The sequence below is a fragment of the Hyperolius riggenbachi genome, chromosome 2, assembly GCF_040937935.1.
Source record: "Hyperolius riggenbachi isolate aHypRig1 chromosome 2, aHypRig1.pri, whole genome shotgun sequence".
NCBI classification, from domain to species: domain Eukaryota; kingdom Metazoa; phylum Chordata; class Amphibia; order Anura; family Hyperoliidae; genus Hyperolius; species Hyperolius riggenbachi.
The window spans coordinates 518,945,069-518,952,072 of NC_090647.1; the positions used below are offsets into that span (position 1 = coordinate 518,945,069).

A 7,004-nucleotide genomic window follows, 5' to 3' on the forward strand; every position below is an offset into this window, starting at 1 on the left:
GTGGATAAAATGACTTTTCCCTATTCCATAAAACAATGTTTAGTTTATCCACACATGCCTCAATCTAAGCAGAGACAGAAGGCTTTGAACATTTTGCTTGAACCATATAGTCAAATGAAGAAATCCTAATGCTCAGTTTAGTTACAGAGGACATAATGGGGGAGATTCGCAAAGATTCTCCAGGGTTAGAATACACCGGGGAACATACGGGATCCTGTAACTCTATAGTTTGCTGCTAAAGTTAGGTGGGAAGAGTTTGAGATAAAAATGAATTTTCTTTACTACTAATACAATATAACTTGTGCATAAGAGCTGCTTGAATTACATTAAGTAACATTTATGTATTTCTTTTCTCCTTATCTAGGGATAGCCCACTCATTTTACCCTCTCCTTATCCTCCACGTCCGTGGTGGAGACCAAGGATCCAGTAAGTAAATATGTTTCTTGCAATTTCTGCCCCAGTAGCATATTAGCATTTATACTATTGACTTTACATACTTCTCATGTAGGGTCTTTGTGAAGAGGTGGAAGGTTTGCAAGCATAATGACATAGTGTAGAAAGCAAGACTTATAAAAAGTCCCCCCCCCCCCCCCAAAAAAAAAAAGCTGAACAAAACTGCATAGCAAGCAAACCTTAACCGCTTCAGTGCCAGCGGTCTCTGGCCCCTTAAGGACCAGAGACCATTGGTGCCAAATACCAGGGCCTGCTGACGTCTGGCTGCATGGAATCGCTGCTGCCGCCAATTACGGCGCACACCCGTCACCCCAGCCTCTCTATGATGGCAGAGCTCTGTGAGCCAGTCAGGAGCCAATTTCATGAGATTGGCCGGGATGTTCGTGAGGGAGACTGGCAGACATCACAGGAGGCTCAGTAAGTACTTCAGGGGGGAGGTTTGTGAGGGAGACTGCCAGACATCGCGGGAGGCTCAGTAAGTACTTTCGGGGGGGAGGTTTGTGAGGGCCACTGCCAGACATCACGGGAGGCTCAGTAAGTACTTCAGGGGGGAGGTTTGTGAAGGAGACTGCCAGACATCGCGGGAGGCTCAGTAAGTACTTCAGGGGGAGGTATGTGAGGGAGACTGCCAGACATCACGGGAGGCTCAGTAAGTACTTCACGGGGGAGGTTTGTGAGGGAGACTGCCAGACATCACGGGAGGCTCAGTAAGTACTTCAGGGGGGAGGTTTGTGAGGGAGACTGCCAGACATCACTGGAGGCTCAGTAAGTACTTCAGGGGGGAGGTTTGTGAGGGAGACTGCCAGACATCACGGGAGGCTCAGTAAGTACTTCAGGGGGGAGGTTTGTGAGGGAGACTGCCAGACATCACGGGAGGCTCAGTAAGTACTTCAGGGGGGAGGTTTGTGAGGGAGACTGCCAGACATCACGGGAGGCTCAGTAAGTACTTCAGGGGGGAGGTATGTGAGGGAGACTGCCAGACATCACGGGAGGCTCAGTAAGTACTTCAGGGGGGAGATTTGTGAGGGAGACTGCCAGACATCGCAGGAGGCTCAGTAAGTACTTCAGGGGGGAGGTTTGTGAGGGCCACTGCCAGACATCGCGGGAGGCTCAGTAAGTACTTCAGGGGGGAGGTTTGTGAGGGAGACTGCCAGACATCACGGGAGGCTCAGTAAGTACTTCAGGGGGGAGGTTTGTGAAGGAGACTGCCAGACATCGCGGGAGGCTCAGTAAGTACTTCAGGGGGAGGTATGTGAGGGAGACTGCCAGACATCACAGGAGGCTCAGTAAGTACTTCACGGGGGAGGTTTGTGAGGGAGACTGCCAGACATCACGGGAGGCTCAGTAAGTACTTCAGGGGGGAGGTTTGTGAGGGAGACTGCCAGACATCACTGGAGGCTCAGTAAGTACTTCAGGGGGGAGGTTTGTGAGGGAGACTGCCAGACATCACGGGAGGCTCAGTAAGTACTTCCGGGGGGAGGTTTGTGAGGGAGACTGGCAGACATCGCGGGAGGCTCAGTAAGTACTTCAGGGGGGAGGTTTGTGAGGGAGACTGCCAGACATCACGGGAGGCTCATTAAGTACTTCCGGGGGAGGTTTGTGAGGGAGACTGGCAGAAATTGCGGGAGGCTCAGTAAGTACTTCAGGGGGGAGGTTTGTGAGGGCGACTGCCCGACATCATGGGAGGCTCAGTAAGTACTTCAGGGGGGAGGTTTGTGAGGGAGACTGCCAGACATCACTGGAGGCTCAGTAAGTACTTCAGGGGGGAGGTTTGTGATGGAGACTGGCAGACATCATGGGAGGCTCAGTAAGTACTTCAGGGGGGAGGTTTGTGAGGGAGACTGCCAGACATCACTGGAGGCTCAGTAAGTACTTCCGGGGGGAGGTTTGTGAGGGAGACTGCCAGACATCACGGTAGGCTCAGTAAGTACTTCAGGGGGGAGGTTTGTGAGGGAGACTGCCAGACATCACGGGAGGCTCAGTAAGTACTTCAGGGGGGAGGTTTGTGAGGGAGACTGCCAGACATCGCGGGAGGCTCAGTAAGTACTTCACGGGGGAGGTTTGTGAGGCAGACTGCCAGACATCACGGGAGGCTCAGTAAGTACTTCAGGGGGGAGGTTTGTGAGGGAGACTGCCAGACATCACGGGAGGCTTAGTAAGTACTTCTGGGGGGAGGTTTGTGAGGGAGACTGCCAGACATCACAGGAGGCTCAATAAGTACTTCAGGGGGGAGGTTTGTGAGGTAGACTGCCAGACATCGCGGGAGGCTCAGTAATTACTTCAGGGGGGAGGTTTGTGAGGGAGACTGCCAGACATCACGGGAGGCTCAGTAAGTACTTCACGGGGGAGGTTTGTGAGGGAGACTGCCAGACATCGCGGGAGGCTCAGTAAGTACTTCAGGGGGGAGGTTTGTGAGGCAGACTGCCAGACATCACGGGAGGCTCAGTAAGTACTTCAGGGGGGAGGTTTGTGAGGGAGACTGCCAGACATCACGGGAGGCTTAGTAAGTACTTCTGGGGGGAGGTTTGTGAGGGAGACTGCCAGACATCACAGGAGGCTCAATAAGTACTTCAGGGGGGAGGTTTGTGAGGTAGACTGCCAGACATCGCGGGAGGCTCAGTAATTACTTCAGGGGGGAGGTTTGTGAGGGAGACTGGCAGACATCACGGGAGGCTCAGTAAATACTTCAGGGGGGAGGTTTGTGAGGGAGACTGGCAGACATCGCGGGAGGCTCAGTAAGTACTTCAGGGGGGAGGTTTGTGAGGGAGACTGCCAGACATCACGGGAGGCTCAGTAAGTACTTCAGGGGGGGGCGGTTTGTGCTATTTCAGCCGGTTGCCCAAGCAACCGGCAAGCACATGTATCTGGCACAGGCGATCCCCGCCGGTGCCGGATACTGAGGACTTTGCTGTATCAGAGGTGCTGCTGAGAAGCTTTTATTCTGCAGTAGTTTCCTGCCGGCTGTGTTTGGTAGAGATGATGAGTGTGATGCATATTTCAAGCTGATGCAAATGGTAATAACTTTGTGCAATAGTATGTCACTGGGAACCTGACCAGGCAAAATCATCAGCCAGCGATGAGCCAAAATGCCCATATTCTTTTCATGTTATTTTTTTTTTAAAGAGAAAAAAAATGACTTTGCGTTTTCGTGCAAAGCACATTTCGAATATTGCAGTTATTTTTGAAAATTGCTATTTTGGTCTAAAATTTGGCACTTGTTTTTTTTTTTTTTTATTTGCTATTTAGGTGAAAACGCAGAAAAATTTGCGTACTTTTTTAGGAAGAAACGTGAAAACAAAAATGGTGTTTTCAATGTGAAAAGGACTTTGGTCATTTGGTCAATTTGCAAGCAACACTGTCTACTACTACTACTACTATCTTTCATAGGTCCAATTCCAAGCTATGCAAACTAACAGAGGATTTATATCAAAGTGAAATAATTTGCATCTCATTGATCATCTGTAGCCATTTTGTTGTCTCTCTTGTGTCTCAAACTTACCTTTTTTTTTTTTTTTCTTTTTTCCCTAGGTTAGCTGGAGCCTTGAGGAGGATGCTTAACCTCCTCCTTCCCTGCACTAAGGTGCAATCCAAGGACTAGGTATGTTGCTATGACCTTTATTACTGATCTTTCCTATATTAATCATAGTAGCTTGATGAGTGATGACCAGTATAGTACAGTGTATTACTGTCACCCGGCACAATCATTGGTGATCATTATGGTCTCTCAAAATTATGTTACATTTTCATATGACACAATAATAATTGAACCTCTAGGACATATATGCCAGAATCAGGAAAAACCAAGTAGGAAGGAAAATAAGCGGTGAATGGTACACCAATAAACAAAATCATACAAATCTTTGTAAAAATCGTATAATTCTTTATTGTATCAAAAAAAGCATCTATTAAAAAGGCTTGGCCACATATCCCAATCGCCACCCCTACTGATCCCAACAACCCATCAAGCAGACTCAACATCCAACCACACGTACTTAGACCAGATATACCGGGCAACACAAAACGTAATAATATTGATATAATGTTAGTGGAGCTCCAAAAGCAAGAAGACACTAAATGTGCCTAATCAGGTTGCAACCTATTAACCTCAATATGTAAGTCCGGCCACTGGTCCATATCGTTACAGCAGAGAGGTAGCTAAAGCCAAAAAGCAGCAGAAGCGGTGTAGCATAGTAATTGTTGTACAAGCAGTCTGTTCATTAAGACTCCATATAACGAGTGACAGTCTGTTTATCTCCTCAAGGGACACAGCCGTAAGTGGTGCAAAGTAGAAATCAGCAGCATAGACTGGAAAGCAATACTGTCACATGCAGGCCTGTAGCTGGCAAACACAGCAAATCCAAACGTCAAAACACTGTCCGTTGGTTTAAGGCACAGACAAGCAGATCAGCTCGACAACACGAGCTAAGCATAAACAGTTCCAGTGCTTGCTGGCATGTATTGGAGTAAGCTGCTCACCATAGACTGCTGCTTGATGTCCTCAGGCAAGCTGCCATGTGATCCCAGTGGTTCCTTCTGTAGGTGGGAGAGGAGACATGCTTCGGTAGCACCGGGTCCAGTGTAGTGGGGTGGTCGGGCAGCCAAGCGAACAAGCGGTGATGCCACTTACAGCCTCAATGTTTCACGAGCGTCTGCTCGTTTCCTCAGGAGGCGTGGCTCACCGCAGTCAGTAACCGGCTGCTTTTAACAGCCCTCATATCCTATCCGGAACGACATGCTAGTGACTTCGCCCCTCTGCGCCGCCAGCCCAGCGCCAGCCAGAGCGAATCCCCCTTCAGAAGCAGGCCTGCAGAGCCATCAAATTTGGCACCCAAGTGGTATCCTCACTTAGCATTATGTTTGGTCCACTCTTGATTATCAGGAAATATATATTGAAGATGAAACCCTACATCACCAGGGAAGCCATATGTTGGAGGGAGAGGGAAAGTACTAGACACCAGGGAACTGTATAGGGGAGGGAAAGGGCCACTAGACACCGAGAAACTGTATAGGGGAGGGATGACCATAAGACACCAGGGAACTGTATAGGGGAGGAAGGAGGCATTAGACACCAGGAAACTGTATAAGGTAGGGAGCGAGAACCACTAGACACCAGGGAACTTTATAGGGTAGGGCATGAGAACCATTAGACAGACACCAGGGAACTGTATAGAATAGGGGGCAAGAACCATAAGACACCAGGGAACTGTATAGGGTAGGGCGTGAGAACCACTAGACACCAGGGAACTTTATAGGGTAGGGCATGAGAACCATTAGACAGACACCAGGGAACTGTATAGAAGAGGGGACAAGAACCACTAGACACCAGGGAACTGTATAGGGTAGGGGACAAGAACCACTAGACACCAGGGAACTTTACAGGGTAGGGCGTGAGAACCATTAGACAGACACCAGGGAACTGTATAGAATAGGGGCAAGAACCACTAGACACCAGGGAACTGTATAGGGTAGGGGACAAGAACCACTAGACACCAGGGAACTTTATAGGGTAGGGGACAAGAACCACTAGACAGCAGGGAACTGTGTAGGGTAGGAAGTGAGACCCACTAGACACCAGGGAATTGTATAGGGGAAGGAGGAGGACCACTAGACACCTGGGAATTCTATAAGGTAAGGAGGATGACCACTACAGTATATATTGGCTGACCAATAGAACATGAGCAGTATTGTGGGTGGGATGTGTGTAATGTGAATGCATGGTATGCCTATAATGAGCTATAAACACACTATGTAGAGTAGACAGTACACACATAACCACGCTATGGATGCTCACATTTGCTATTGTGTAGAAGACTTTGGGTAATGTTTCCTAAAAACTAACCAGAGTTTGGATAGTAGTTATTTATATATTTAGCCAGATCTACCAACACTTTGACAAACATTGTGTTGTATAAGCGTTCTTGGCAGCCTTTCCCCCAGCAGGAGCAAGCTACCACCTCTTGCAGCAGTGGATAGCGAATGGGCTATCCATGGATAGACATTTACAAAAGGTGCCAGAAAAATCACAAATGACTGTTTAGGGGCAACCACAGTTGCACGTTTGTTTCAGACTTTACTGTGTCACCCAATCACTCTACTTTAGTATTTTAGACGTGCTTATGTCTTTTATTGCAAACAAACTCTATGGAAATGTTCTAACTGTTTGATCTTTTCTCTTTCTTCTAGATCTCTTCTAGTCCTAATCAGTGTGTGAAGAAGTATGGACGCTTCCTGGATTAGGGCAGATGGCGTAACATCCGTTCATATGGAGCACACCTAAATCCCCCCCCCCAATTGGCTATGAGTGCGACTGAAGAGGGCAGAAGCAGAGGAGAGCCCATGAAGGGGGCAGGACTTTAGCCTTGGTACCTCAGAGGTTTCCTCCACAGGGGGTTTTTCCTCTCCTCCGTGCTAAAGTCCATAACATCATTTCTCCTCTCCAATTGAGTGACAAAAGGAAGACAAGGTTCACTGTGCGGGAGGGCTTTTTGTCCCAATTTATGACTTGTTGGGTGGTTGCCAACCTCTCACTGTGCCTGGAGTGTGTTAGCTG

At 48.4% G+C, this 7,004-nt stretch overlaps 1 long non-coding RNA gene across 1 annotated transcript; it reads left to right on the forward strand.

Moving 5' to 3' along the window:
* The first annotated feature begins 372 nt into the window (after window positions 1–372).
* LOC137545023 (uncharacterized) lies at window positions 373–6,756 on the forward strand. The gene is made up of 3 exons (XR_011025970.1): window positions 373–427; window positions 3,983–4,052; window positions 6,638–6,756. It is a non-coding gene; the product is annotated as an uncharacterized lncRNA (long non-coding RNA).
* Window positions 6,757–7,004: the final 248 nt, after the last annotated feature.